Source organism: Gopherus evgoodei, chromosome 14 (assembly GCF_007399415.2).
Source record: "Gopherus evgoodei ecotype Sinaloan lineage chromosome 14, rGopEvg1_v1.p, whole genome shotgun sequence".
Taxonomy (NCBI): Eukaryota; Metazoa; Chordata; order Testudines; family Testudinidae; genus Gopherus; species Gopherus evgoodei.
Window position 1 is genome coordinate 6,865,213 of NC_044335.1, and position 15,619 is coordinate 6,880,831.

At 42.5% G+C, this 15,619-nt stretch overlaps 1 long non-coding RNA gene across 1 annotated transcript; it reads left to right on the forward strand.

Annotated features, from left to right (window-relative positions):
* Positions 1 to 5,283: 5,283 nt before the first annotated feature.
* Positions 5,284 to 15,169, forward strand: LOC115635322. The gene is made up of 5 exons (XR_003996561.1): positions 5,284 to 5,331; positions 5,715 to 5,804; positions 11,338 to 11,445; positions 14,114 to 14,245; positions 14,793 to 15,169. It is a non-coding gene; the product is annotated as an uncharacterized LOC115635322 (long non-coding RNA).
* Positions 15,170 to 15,619: the final 450 nt, after the last annotated feature.

Sequence of the window (15,619 nt, forward strand, 5' to 3'; positions counted from 1 at the left end):
TATCTTCTTTTCCAATCTAATAATATATAGAGGTTACTTTCCAGCCTAACCTTATGCAGGGGAAAAAGAGAATCTCAGCTACGGTAGGCACTAGAACAATTGTAGCTCTGAGTCAGTATATGAAGTGGCGAGGAAGTGTCAGCCTTTCTTGCTCTACCAAAAAAAACCTCAACAAAAAACGCAACACCTCCCTCCCAACAAAAAAAAACAAAAAACTTGTGTGCTGTTTGCTTCTTGTGCAGACATTCTTATAAGAAATGGGGTGGGATTTTATTTAAAATGAAATACAGGTCTGTCACATCTTAGGCACATTTAACATGCGCAATTTCAGCTTTATGCGGTCGGCAAAAAAAAAACAACAAAAAAAATTTAAATACTGTTTTTGTAGTGCAGGCGATTCTGCCCACTACACTCAATGTAATTTTGACTATATGTGATTTTCACTTTACGCATTGTCTCTGGAACGTAAGCCCAGCATAAGATGAGACAGATCTGTAAACATGAAAGTAAAGCAAGAAAATGGAAGACAACGGATCTCCCGACTGAGCTAGTGTTCCTTGTGTAATCCGTAAGGCTTGGGAAACCTCTGGCTTCCAAGAATATCTGCAGCTGCAAACTGTGTACAGTCTTTAGCAGAAAGGTACTTGCAATTTTTAAAGAAATACTGCCTGTTAATCAGAATTCAGCTCCAGTACCGCTCTCCAGTAATGAAGCTGTATTGTTCTGTGGAGCTTGATACAGTGATAGTACATAAACTTGCCTCTGGACATATTATTGTCCTCCATGATAATACTTAGCTCTTGCATAGCACTTCTCATGAATAGATCTCATTACAAAGGTTAAATGTTGCCTCCTTTTATAGATGGGGAAAACTAAGCAGAGTGAAGTGACTTTGCCAAACTGGTGACTCAGCCAGGACAGGGGCAGGAGTGGAACACCATTTTCCTGACCTGTGATGCTCTGTCCTATCCACTGAACCATGCTGTGGCTGCTGTCTATTTCATGAGATACCACAGTTTATATTTCTTGGCACCTCCCTCTGAATTTGATTTTCCTGCTTGCATTTGAATATCTTACTGACTTCACCTCCTTCTTCCCTTCAAAACTCCCCTACTGGAAAAATCCATAACAAAAATGGAAAATATTACCATTGTATCCCCTACCATGAGTGCTGACTTCAGTGTTTTTAATTCCTGGTATGGGCTAGAAGTTAGAGCAGGGGTCTGGGAGTTGAGCAGATGGGTTCTATTCCCGACAGGTTGTTGTGTGATTTAAGTCACTTTTTATGTTTGAGGCTAATCCTAGTGATCCTTTACTAACCTCTTTTGGGAGTCTCAGGGAAGTCCTATGTATGTGCAAAAGGGCACCACCTCCTATTCTATCTCAGTCTTGTTCGTCCTTTATAATTTTCCCTACTCTTCCTCCATATACAAATACCCGATGTGAGTGTTTGACGACATGAAGCAGACCTTGATGTTTCAGAGCATGCAGTTTGTTCAGCAAATAGAAGCTTGAAAAGCTGATGTTTGAATTACTGTTTGCCACATTTTGTTTAATTGTTTTTAAATCCATTTTATTGCTGTCTGTCATCTTACCGTTACTAGGCTTATAACATGTCAAAGGAACTCTCTTTACCTGGAATGTTACCATGGCAATAGACTGTTTGGCAATGTCTTCACCAGATAGATTCCTGATTCAATGGCAAAATAATTATGAATGCAGAGTGGAGGGTACTTGGTTGTATATTGTTCCCTGTCAGAATACTGGGTTGAGAAAAAATACAAATTTCCTAAAGACAGGAACTATAGAAGTAGAGGTGCCCTTTTAACTCTTCCTTCCTTCCGCTATGCCCCATTTAACACACACCTTTATCAACCCTACAGTTGCTCAAATGTACACATGCAGGTGCACAGCCCTTTGTCTCTGGCTTCTGCTCCACACAATATAACAATTTTGGTTAGATCGGCCGCTGACTATTCTGTTATGCTCACAGTAAAAATAGAAATAGGTTATATTATAATAGACAACTTGCAGCAATCAACTTTTTGAGTTTATTCAATCTTTATTTGAACTACCCAGGGCGGCATAAAGTAACCCTGTTGATATTTTTCTTAATGGGTGTATGCATTCTGTAATCCTTCCAGACTGCAGATGAAGAAGTGAACATGTTCCTAAATACTGCTCAGAATTTGTCTCCAAAAACTTAGTGGGTACCATGGACTAGATTGACTAAAAAATGACCATTTGAGACCATTTTGACCGGGTTGTAGCAAAGAATATGAGTTCCTAAATCTCTATTGCACAGTTGTACAAAGATTCAGATTAGAAGCAGCCATGGATGGGTATTCACTACTGGTAGAGCTGTGGATGCAGAGTTGAGATACACTGGCAGAGCTCTGGGGTGCAGGCAGGGTTGGGGTGCAGTGGCAGAGCTGAGGGTGCGGGGCATTGGGGTGCACTGACCATCATTTACTGTGCAAATACTGCTAAATGGATAGGATTTGATAATGTTACATGGTGGTTACAGTAATGAAGACAGCCCTGATGGGATGCAAATACTTGTCTTGCCAAATATATTCTCCCCAAGTACTGTTACAATACCAGTTGCCTTGCACCTGTAAGAAGAGTACCCTGTTACCAGTACCACCTATTTTTGCTTTTTTTATTGAAAAATAATTACAAAACAGAAGGAAAATAAATAGGTTCAAGATAAGAATTGAACATTTGTATTGAAATTGGTAAGGAGCTTTTCTAAGGTAATTTGTCTATTCTGCTGGACCACCCCTCAGTGCTTTATCACACTGCTGAGGTAAATATGTACTTTCAATGTGACAGAATTGCTGGTGCGATTTAGTGTAGCTAGTGTTATTGCTGTTCTCAGCTTTGCATCTCTTCTGTCATCTATTCTCCTCAGGCAGCATCACAAGACAGAGCTAAGGTGAACTAAAAACATTCTGTGCTACCAGAATTATTGATCATAATTGTACTGTTCCTATTGAACATGCTCTGCAGAAACTATCTTTACCCCAATACTAGTTATAAATAAATATATTTGGGGTAATGGAATCAGGGCTGGTACAAGGATGTTTCGCGCCCTAGGCGAAACTTCCACCTTGCGCATTCCCTCCCCTGCGCCCCTACCCTGAGGCTCCCCTCCCGCGGCATCTTCCCCCCCCTCCACCTTGAGGCATCCACCCCTCTCCAGCTCACCCCTGCTCCATCTCCACTCCGAGCACGCCGTCGCTGCTTCACTTCTTCTGCCTCCCAGGCTTGTGGCGCCTTAGATGCCGCAAGCCTCGGAGGTGGGAGAAGTGAAGCGGCCACAGCGTGCTCTGGAAGGAGGCAGGGCAGGGGTAGGGAGTTCCCCTGAGTGCTGCCCCCCCCCTTACTTGCTGCAGGCGCCCCTCTCCCTGCTCCCCTGCCCCAGCTCCCTCCGCCTAAATGCCAGTGGTGACCGGAGCGACCAAAGATCCATCCGCCACGGTCACTGTCAAAGAAAATGGCGCCCCCCCAAATCCCAGTGCCCTAGGTGACTGCCTAGGTTGCCTAAATGAGTAAATAGATGTATATATATGCCCCACTAGAAACTTACCCATACTAAGTTCAGTATTAGAGAGAGTAAACAAGCAGCCAGTATACATTTAGCTGTATAGACTTGCAATGTGCCAGGGTTTGCAAAACTAGGAGTCTAAAGTTAAGCTTCTAATCTCTGTTAAGGCACCTGCCTGATTTTCAAAATTGCTGTTTACCCTGAGGGGACTGTTGTGTGCTCAGCACTTTTGAAAATCAGGCAGGCATCTCAATGTGAACTGAAGACACTAATGTTAGATTCCTAGTTTTGCAAATTTTGGCCCATGATATGTATGGAAAGATGTTTCTAATTGAAATCTGTCCCAGGTAACTATGAAAGTGACTTCAATTTCTAGTGCCTCCACTCTTTCATCAGAAATAAACTATAAGAGACAAAAATAGTTGCTGCAGTGTGGGAAAAAAATTTCAGCGGACACTTTTTTCAGACAAAAAAGTATAGGTTCGAGTAGACTAAAACATTGAATGAATTTGTGTTGAATTTGCTAACAAAAAAAAACCACCCCCAAAACACCTAACAAAATTCTGAAAAAAATTGAAACATGTTTGGCTTTTCCAGTTTGAAATGACGTTTTGTTTCACTTTTTACCTTAGTTGTATATTCTAATAAAAGGTTTTTAAAAAACTCAAACAATGTTTTGTTCAACTCAAAACTAAATTTTATTTTCAATTTTTGAGTTCAGCCAGAAAATCAAATAATCAGTTGTTTACCTAGCACTGTTCTAGAGCTCTGCTAGTTTTAAACTCGAGAATAGTTTTGAGCTTAGAACCTTTCAATGCCTCCCGTTCATAGTAGCACATCCTGAGACACGGCAAACTCTGGAAAGCAACCATGAATTATTCCTAGGACAAATGTGAAAAAGCATAGTGATGAAGATGCAGTAATCACAGATTTCTTTTTTATAGTGACTCGGCTCATAAGTAGAGCTTGATCCCTCACTAAGCTGCTTTTATGCTCTACCTCCAGGTGCTTAAAGGTTGCATAGAGAACAGAGGTCTCAAATAGCCTGTCTTGACCACAGCTTCCTCAAATCCACAAGTGTGAACACTGACAGTGGGATTTAGGAATTGCTGACGTTGAATGAGATGTTACAATGGCAGCAAGAGGTTTAATAATTTGTGATAGAAGTCACCAGTGAATTATTAATTCTAGAATTATATTAGATCGTGAGATACTGTAGCAGCTTTGCTCACTCAACCCAATGATAAATATATTTAACCTTTTCCCTCTTCCCAAAATATGAGAAGTGCTTGTTTGACTATTATACAAAGTTCACTTTAATGCACGTTATTTAATGGCAGTTTCCGATTAAAGTGAACTCTGTGTGGCCATAAAGCAAGCATGGGCAACATGTCATCAAATTAAATCACTTGCATTGATTTTTTTAAACAATATTTATTTTCTGTATAGCATGTAGCATGCTGAGCTGGCTTGTCATGCATCATGTGCAATCTTTGGGAACATCCTGGTGTAGTGATTTGTTTTTCATTGGCAGTGCATTAGCCAAGAGAAACCCAGATGGAAAGAAATAATTAAGGAAACATATCAATGTGCTGGAAATGTGCAGGGTTTAAAGATGTGGGGGGAGGGGGAGGAAATAAGATTCCCTGTCCTCTAGTTTTATACATTTGACCTGTAAAATGTGAAGTGTGACTATGACACAGAAATAGTAATGATTCTTTGTTTGATCTGACAGGTAATGAAAGAAGAGCTCCTGGTTTTAACCCCTCAGTCAAATAAGTGTATCCTTCATTGTCCCATTGGTGCACATTCAGTTTATATAACACTCAATCTTTAAAGTTATCTCCAAGGTCACAGACACTGGGTTTTGTGTCCATAAAAGCTCTTTCTAATGATGCTGTTTCAAAATTAATGCAGGGGAGGGGGAAGTAAGGTGGGGTGGGGGGGAGGAATCTGTGTTTTACTAGCTGGGACTGAAGAGCAGCTCCAAAACATTTCATGGTGTAAAATCAGGAAGATACATGATAAGCTCCTATGGGAGATTTCACCTACCAGTGATGAGTAAAGAACTTGATGGGTGATGAATAGTGACTCCATGAGTGAGTTATCAAAATGTTTTCATTCATGAGCAAGACATTTTCAAATTCCTCCTTGACATATTGAGTCTGCTGGGGCGGAATCTAGCAGATATTTGCAAGCTGAACAGTTTTAAAGTGTGTGAGAATTGGAGACAAGTCCTGGAAGAAGTGGATTGGTAAGGAGAAGTGGATAAGAAGATCCTTTAGATTGGTTTTTAATTAATCTTTGTGGGTTTATTTTAAATAATAAATATAATCAACTGAAAGTTTGAAGTCACAGTAGAGACAGACACATCGATACTCCTTTCTTTTGTTAGATTTCAAACACATCTTGGTACTAGTGCAATGACTGTGGATTGTATTGCAGTGAGAAGCCCAGGTTCAGGAAAATATACAAAAACCTCTCCTGCTATGGTGGAAATGACTTATTCGAGCACTACTGGGCAATGTGCTAAGCACACTGCTCTTAATCAGCTCCCGCTAACTGGCTAGTTTTTTTATAGAAGAATAAGTGGTCCACAGTAACAGTGGAGAGGAATGAGACTGACAAGATGGAAGTATTGATGATCAGATATTTACTGGTGAATATCTACTTTTGGTAATGGTAAGTAACCTTATGTAAGGCATTTACTGCAAGAGGCTTTTAAGCTATTGAACCTGGATAGTTATTAATTCACAAATGCTGTAGGCTGAGGTAATTATTTGTCAAAATCCCAGAGCAGGGGCATTTTGCAAGCATAAAGATTAAGAGAGAATCCCTGCCCCAAAGAGTTTACAGCGTAATTCGACTAGACAAACAGCATAGGGAGAAGGGGTATAACACACAAGCAAAGCAAACATGCAGCAGAGGAAGGTGATGACAGCAAATAACATGTTAGTGTCGTGATTTTGACTTTGATGTTGTAGTTTGTGTAGGGCATGTTAGGTGTGGCCTGGTGAAAGACAGGAAGGGAAGGGACACTTGGAAGGGGATTGGAGATTGGGAAGGAGGGGGTGGTGAAGTTAAAAGTTAATGTCTCAAACCTTTTGTGCCATATATAATGAAAACTCCATGTAAATACTTCTGTGCCTGCAAATCATTGGTGTGAAATGTCAGTGGTTGAGGTGTGAGGAATTCTCATCCTTTGTGCAGTCATTGCATGACTTGTGAAAGACAAACATACCAGCAGTGTAAACCCAGGCACGCCATCTCGACTGCCTAGTGGTTATAACAGAAGAAGGATGGCTACAGCTGCAGCTCATGTACAGATAAGGAAATCATCAGAGTTATTCCAAGGTGACCAACTGTTCCATTAGTCACCTTAGTACAGTTTGTCCAGAGGCAGAGGGTATAGTAACTGCAACAGACCTTGAATCAGTTTTAAAATGACTTACAAGGACCAGCAAGTCACAAAGAAGGTGGGATTTATAGGCTGTACCTCTGCCAGTGCTGTTCTATGGCTCATGGAGGTCTGCGAGCAAAATATATTGTACAAAGAACAAAGGGAAGACACAGCCCTGTCAGTTAAAATGTCCTTGATGATCTAATTGCCTCACTTCTAATGCAGTTAAACCTGCAGCCTGCTCAGACTGAATGATGCTACATAGAATCTATCCTTGGTAGAACAGGACATGCTGCCTCCTGTAAATTATTCCTTTCTTCAAAGAGATCTTATTAAACCCAGGGTATAAAAACCAGCCATAATATTTTTAGATTTTTGGTTTGGTTTGCATTTTGAAGAGCCAAATACAGTGACAAATAGCACCAGCTTTTGCTCTATACAGATAGAGAGGTGAGTGATTTTATCGCCATGTTCACTAGGGGTCAGTTCTTGATCTGATGTAAACTGACATCGCTCAATGGACTATCCTGATTTATACCAGCTGAGGATCTGGCCTTGCTGCACTGGAGGAACCATGAGACTGGCTTGGAGAACTAAAACAATGTGATGATAATAGATGAAAAGGGGGAATGTAGAAAAAAGACAAAATGTGGAGGAAGAAGAGGTCTGAATGGTTCACCATAACTAAAATAAAATAGAACCAGGCAAGAAAAATCTTTTCACATTTTTGTAAAGCCTTAATCAGAGGAGCATAAGAAGATGAGCAGCTGATTATGCTGTAAAAGTAAATCAAACAATGACTGTCTGGAAGCCATCCATAAAAGGGTAGTTCTGCAAGAATGGGTTTTGTCATATGCAGGAACTTGCAGAAGGCCAAAAAGAAGCTGAGATGGCAGGCACCTGTGGTTCTTCTGTTGCTTAAAACCATTGATAAAAGTGATGGCACGCCATCAAATCTGCACCCACAATCACAGTCACCAGATGTTTCTGCTGAATTGATCATCATTGAAACAGTTAACATTGACATTTGAGTGATCCTGGGCAGACATCAGATTCATCCTCCTGCTGAGTTGAATGGGAGCAGTTCACACCTCTCTGAACCATTGTTTCAGTGTGTCTAGTCAGAGACTCAGTACAATGATATTGCATCAAGTGGCATTCTGAAGTTTACCTCCACAACGCTAGAAGCATAAGACTTAATGTCCATTAACCTCTATGGGAGCTGTGCGTTCTCACAACAGTTTTGAAAATCAAGCCACACACACACACACACACTCTCACACACACACGAAAGCTTACAGTCTGCAGCAGTTGATAAGGACATTGCTGAAGGGCTAGTATGGTGCACCATTGTGTACCGGCTCAATTCAACCCTTCCTAAAATACTGCCATATTACTATTGTTTTGCATGAAGTCATCAGTTGATCTGCATGTTATTTCTGCAGTCAAAGGCTTTGCTAAAAAAAACCATGTAAAAAGCCAACAAAAATCAACATTAAGATGCTCTGGTTTTGTATTTAAGTGAGGATTTTTGCCTTCTCCCAGAGACAGGGTGAGGTACTTTACAGCACACTTTGTATTAAGATGGAAGTGAGAGATGCAGTCAAATGTCAAGTGGGCAGGAAGAGAAATCTTTGGACATCTTTTACAGGTAGCCACAGCTTTTCACGTTTGTAACTTTCCAGCAGAGTTTCTAATATCAGCATAGCAATAGACATTACAATGGGATGTTGGATTTGATAATAGGATAGCAAGTTTGGACAGGCAGTGCTGACTGTATTATAGAAATCCTAAGCTACTTCAAGCACAAGCAATTCTGTTTACCACAAAATCCAACCCTACATGCACACCCCCTTTTATTTTCTTCCTCTAACAAAAGTTACCCTGGCATTAAAGCTCGGGTTCAGGTGGCTGTTCTGACAATTACATTATGACCTGCTGATGCCTTTTATATGTGGATAATAATGTAATCTGATAAAGACCATGCTGCATCTTGGAGAATTCCCTGAGAAAGCAATTATCTTGCATTTCATTCCCGTTAGACAGTTTTGATTTGGGTTTTTGGAGATTACATTCAGATACCAAGTTCTAACCCCTTATTTGTGACTCATTACATGTCCTTGAAAATATTTCAAGTTCAATTGCTGGGGTTGGGGAGGATTCTTTTTACTAGCCTGTTGATGTCTATCATATTGTTTGTTACTGCATGAGCTCTCTGGCCAAGATTTTCTATATTAGCTAGTGATTTTAGTGGTATCAATTTTGGGTTGATGAACTGAGATGCCTTAAAAGGGGCCTGATTTTCAAAAATTGCTGAGCACCCACCCCCTGACAATCAGGCCTCTTTTATTGATTCATAGATTCCAAGGCAGAAGGAACCATTGTGATCATCTAGTCTGACCTTCTGTATAACACAAGCCATAGAACTGACCCAAAATAATTCCTAGAGCAGAGCTTTTAGCAAAAGATCCAAAGTTGATTTAAAAAATTTCAGTGATGGAGAATCCATCACAACCCTTAGTAAATTGTTCCAGTGGTTAATTACCCTCACCGTTAAATATGTACACCTTATTTCCAGTCTGAATGCATCTAGCTTCAACTTCCAGCCATTGGATTGTGTTAAACCTTTCTCTGCCAGATTGAAAAGCCCATTATTAAATATTTTTCCCCATGTAGATACTTACAGATTGTAATCAAGTCACACCTTACCATTCTCTTTAAGCTAAATAGATTGAGTACTTTGAGTTTGTAAGGCAAGTTTTCTGAGCCTTTAATCATTTTGTGGCTCTTCTCTGAACCCTCTCCAATTTACAACATTCTCTTCAATGTGATTTATGTTAGGCATCCCGTTGCTTTTGAAAATGTTAGCCTATAGGTATGTATAGAGCTCAGAAGGTCCACTATTTGTATCATAATGTCTCAGGAATATGGCTCTGCAGCTAGATCATGGGCTCAAAGAGCAACACGGAGTAGTTCTTGGTCCTTGTAAGTGAAATATCCTGAAATACATGCATTTATGTGCCTAATTTATGCATGCAATTGCAGTATGTGCACAAATGGAACAGTTGCAAGTGGCCCGATCTAGTCAATGGTTACATGCTCTATGCTTAGTCCTAGTAACTGCATGTGCAGATTAGGCATGCATTGGCACCTACATGTGTGTACCAGTTTGATTAGCTCAAGTTTATGAAAATCAGGTTCCATGATAATAAAATGAACATTATTTCATATGTCTTCTGCCCACACCCCGTTGATGTACCCTTAACACGAAACTATCCAGCCATTAAAAATAACAGCCATTACCATCAACACTGAGTAAGGGACTGGGGGCTGTGAATCGCTTAGAAAAATCTCAGCCTCAATTCCCAGTGTGATGCACACACTCTGCAACCCTGGCAATCTAGGCGTGTTCAGCCAGTCTTACCATCTGACAGCCTTGAATCTGTCCCCATTGAAGTCAGTGGCAAAATGATCGCGGAAGTGACTGGGAACAGGATCGAGCCCCCTGTCACTCGTGTGCAGTTGCCTTTGTCTGTACTTCTGTTAGTTCTGAAAAGTGCTTTAAAAAAATCCATTAGAACAGAGCAATGGAGGGGAGACAGTGCAAAACAAATGCAAAAATCCAACAGCTGTGAATGGAACTGTTGAGAGCCATGTTTATACAAGGTCATGGTGCTTCAGACCTAAAGTGACTGCTCCCTGCCCTAGGGAGCTCAGTCACTCACAATACAGCCCTGCCAGGTTTTGTTCTGTGCCAGGTGAGCTGGCTGTGTTGGTCCATTACAGGAACCCCGGTAACAATCTCCTTCTGACATAGAAAGGTTCCATTAAGACCTTCCCACTTGTTCCTTTGCTTTTGGCCAATTTGCCGTGCATAAAGCCATTAAGCCATTCATTTATTCTGGGACTCCCCACCTAGATCATTAACCTTTTCTGTGGAGCCGTGTCCAGTGTTCACTCCACATCTAAATAGGCGATGCCCGTTTTGCTCACTCGGACTAGTCTAGCAGTAATATTCTGAGAGAGCTCCATCAAATTAGCCACACAGCCTTCCTTCGCCCAGACCACACCGGCCCTCCTTACTCAAGCTGTGCTTTCACATTTGATCCCTTAAACACTCTCTTACACTTCCCCCATGGATGACGTTGAAACTAATTGGCTGTAATTTCCTATGGCATCTCTAGAACCTTTTCAGTCATTTCTATGTCAGTGACTTTCCCGTCTTCAAGGACTTCACCTGAATTTAGCGGCAAGGAGATTCAGTTTAATGAAACAAAGTTTTGCATTTGGGCTCTGACATAGGGTGACCAGATGTCCCGATTTTATAGGGACAGTCCCAATATTTGGGGCTTTGTCTTATATGGGCTCCTATTATTACCCCCCACAGGAACAGCACGGCGATCCACAAAGCCAAGTTAGACTCCAGGCTCCCTGTACAATGAATGTGGAGAAACAGGCATCTTGGAATGCCTCCTGGAGCCAGGGAGAGGAAGAGGTGAGTTATAACTTTTATCCCAGTGGTGAGAGCACTCAACTGGGATGCGGCAGACCCAGGCTCAATTCCCCATTCTCTGCCCAAGAGGGAGAAACGATTTGAATACTTCTCAGGAGAGTGAGCTTTGGGATATTCTGATGGGGGATGCTGAAGCTGTTCCATTAGGGATAAATAATGAAACCACTGGACTACAGAGTCCCTCTCGCCCAATGACTGTTCCTCTGGCCTTGTCTACACTACAAAGTTGCAGCGCTGGTGAGGAGGTTACAGCGCTGCAACTTAGGATGTGTACACACCTGCAGGGCATTACCAGCGCTGCAACTCCCTGTTTGCAGCGCTGGCCGTACACCCGGTCGTGCCTCGGGTGTAGAGGATCCAGCGCTGGATCACCAGCACTGGTCATCAGGTGTAGACACTCACCAGTGTTTTTGTTGACCTCCGTGGAATAAGCAGGTATCCCAGCATACCTGAGGAAGCCTCTCCGGTAATTAAGCAAACTCCACTGCCTTCCAAGCAGGCCTCCTTCCCCGCGGTGTGCTCTGGCGTTCCCCGACCCCCCCTCCAAGCAGGTCTCCTTCCCCGCGGTTTGCTCTGGCGTTCCCCGACCCCCCCTCCAAGCAGGTCTCCTTCCCCGCGGTTTGCTCTGGCGTTCCCCGACCCCCCCTCCAAGCAGGTCTCCAGCCCCACGGCGTGCTCTGGCGTTCCCCGACCCCCCCTCCAAGCAGGTATCCAGCCCCGCGGTGTGCTCTGGCGTTCCCCGACCCCCCCAAGCAGGTATCCAGCCCCACGGTGTGCTCTGGCGTTCCCCGACCCCCCCTCCAAGCAGGTGTCCAGCCCCGCGGTGTGCTCTGGCATTCCCCGACCCCCCCTCCAAGCAGGTCTCCTTCCCCGCGGTGTGCTCTGGCGTTCCCCGACCCCCCCTCCAAGCAGGTCTCCTTCCCCGCGGTGTGCAACAGCGCTGCAGCGTGGCCACATCTAACACCACTTGCAGCGCTGGTTGCTGTAAGTGTGGCCACTCTGCAGCGCTGGCCCAATACAGCTGTAACAACCAGCGCTGCAAAATTGTAGATGTAGACATACCCTCTGTGTCACTGGGCCTGAGACAGAGGGAGAGAGAACATGAACGATTTTGTAGTCCAGTGCTTAGGGCACACACCTGAGAGGTGGAAGACCCTGAGCCCACTCCCCCTGTTCCAATCACTCTTTTATTAGTTATTCATGGTGGAATAGCTTCAACAAGAGAAATTGAGGGACTGCCACATCAGACTATTCCATAGCTCAGTGGTAAGAGGATTCTTCTGGGAGGTGGGGGTGGCCCTGGTCAAATCCTTTCTCCCCCTCTCACAGAGAGGGTGGGGGAATTGAATCTTGGTCTTTGGCATCCCAGGCCAGAGCACTAACCACAGAACTATGGGATATTCTACAGGTAGCTAGCTAAATCAATAGCTTAAATCAAGCTTGACTCAGTGGTTATACACTAGACCTTGGCCTCATCTTTGCACAAGAGTTGTACTTCTCTAACGATGTCAATATTCCTGTATGGGATAGGGGAAATGCTACATAGAAGACACATTTATACCAGTATAACTGCATCCATGCTAGGGGGTGTACTATGACTGTGGCTAGGTCTACACTATAAGCTAGAGGTGTGATTCCCAGCTGGCATAGGCATACTTGTGCTAGCTCTCGTTTGAGCTAGCTGTGGTAGGATGGGCAGTGGTGGTACTGTGGTCGCCTCCCTGAGTACAAACCCACCTGAACTCCATGGGTACACACCCAGGGTTGTTAGCACATGCTGCAGCTGCCCCTGGTACCACATTTATGCTACTATTTTAACGTGAGTTTGTCTGTGCAAGCTGGGAATCACTCCCCAAGCTCATCACGTAGACATAGCCAATATGGGTAAAAAAAAGAAAAAAAAAATCACATCTCTATCCAAAATAGTTATACTAGAACAAAGCTCTACCACCTGTCCATTCCCTGGTCTGCATGAAATGAGCTTGGAAATCTCAGGTCGCTTTCTCTTAGGCAGATATCCATGTCACAGCTTAGGCCTTATCTTCACTGCTAACAAAGGTGTGTTTTTATGTTGGGGTAACTAACGCATGTGAACAATCCTGAGGTAAAAACACACTGATGACATGTTTACCATGAGGTAAACTAAGTGAGGTCAGCACTATCCCCTCACTCCTGGTTCACCTGGCCTAATTTACCCTACAGTAAATTTGTCATCACTGTTTTTACCTCAAGATTGTTCATATGCATTAGTTACCCCCAACATAAAAACACACCTTTGTTAGCAGGTACAAAGCCTTACTTAGCGTCCAAGAACTTACCGAGCACAGAGAATGAACCATCCACTGACTTGCGCTGGTCAAAACATTTTTAATTGAAACGTAATTTTGACTAAAAATGGCATTTCATCAAAAACGAAACATTTCATGGAAAAATATAATTTTCAACAAAATTCTGATTTTTGGACAAAAAAAGTGAAAGTTTTCATTGATTTTGTTTAACCAAAACCAGTTTTTGGAGTCCAAAAATTGAACAGGAGAAATGTCATTAGATGAGGGGGAGGAGTCATTTAAAAAAATTCATTTGAAATTTGGACAAAATTTTTTAAAAATGGAAATTTCTTGTGGGAAAATAATTGCCATTTTCCAATCAGCTCTAGCTCTGGGGCCTTGAAATGGCCCCTCCAATTCAGGGTTGGGCCTATTGGCAGGCTGCGGTGGGAAATGAGGGCTGCGCTGTTCTCATAAAGTACCTTCTCCGAAGACAGAAGGCTTCAGGCTCTCAGGTCAGAACATTTCATTATTATTATTACTTTTAAATAAAACAGGATTCAAATAGCTGCCACTCTGTGGACACACACCTATGCAACAACCAGTTTTCTAGAAGCAGAGTATGTTCATGCCACCTAGCTAAGGAGGCGCAATGGTGTGTTACATGCAGTATTTATTTTTTTTAATTTGTACCAAAGAGCTACATTTTTCTTTCTCTTTTTGCTTTGGTCACTATTTAGTCCAGTGTTTCTTTAAGCACTGAGACTCTCTGCTTTTACAGTGGGTTGAGCGTTGGCCTGCTAAACCCAGGGTTGTGAGTTCAATCCTTGAAGGGGGCATTTAGGGAACTAGGGTAAAAATCTGTCTGGGGATTGGTCCTGCTCTGAGAAGGGGTTAGACCAGATGACCGCTTGAGGTCCCTTCCAAACCCTGATATTCTGTGACTGGAACATTTATTATAGACCAGTGAAATCCCATTCGGAAAAACTCTCCAACTTGCCTGGGGGTAACGTGCCCTTTCTTCTTGTCCCATGATACTTTGTTTGTCACTCCCTGTTCTAGTGTCACCCCATCTCAGAACCTGCAGGGAGCTGATGTCTACGATGAAAACAGCAGAAGGTGCTGAGTTGACGTTGGGTGAGAGACTGTGACAGCAGCTCTGCCAAAAAGGATAGAAAGAACACGGAAATAAATGTCATAGCACAGCTAGGACAAATGCTTTTATGTAAGAAGGCATGGTACCTGGTACTTGTTTGCATATGTACAAAATGCAGCTAATGGCTGATGTAAGCTGATGATTAGAAAGAACTGTATTCAGATGTTACTGCCTGAAGCGAATGCCAGGGTCTTTAACATTTAAACACAGTGATGAAAAAATATATATTTTTTATGTTCAAAGTCTTGGCAATTTTAGGTGCATATTCAGTTTTCTGGGCATGTCAGAGATATTTCAAAGGAACTTTCCCTTCTGGAGGTTTCTGCTCCAATTGGTCTTTATGAGTTACCTATCTGAGTCTTGTGTGTATTAAAATAGAGACGAACAGATAAATTATGAGTGCATGGTCTGATAAATGTAGGTAGCCCTGTTTTTCAGCTCCAGAATCATTTGTGATCCCTTCAAATGTGTCTCTTGTTTGTAGGGGTTTGGCAAACAGATTGGAGAACAACTTTCATTCTGAGTGGTGTTCATGACCTATTCAACCTCCACTTTTTGCTGTTTGTTGGATGGGATAGCCAATGGGAGTTGGCAATCTGAGTCCCAAGATGCTGTTTCTTCTCCTTGATTGGAGGATCTAAACTTTTTAATCCTCAGGACAAAAAGTAACAAAAAATAAGTGCTGAATAATGCACCAAACCACCATCTGGAATCTGAATAATTTATGAACACG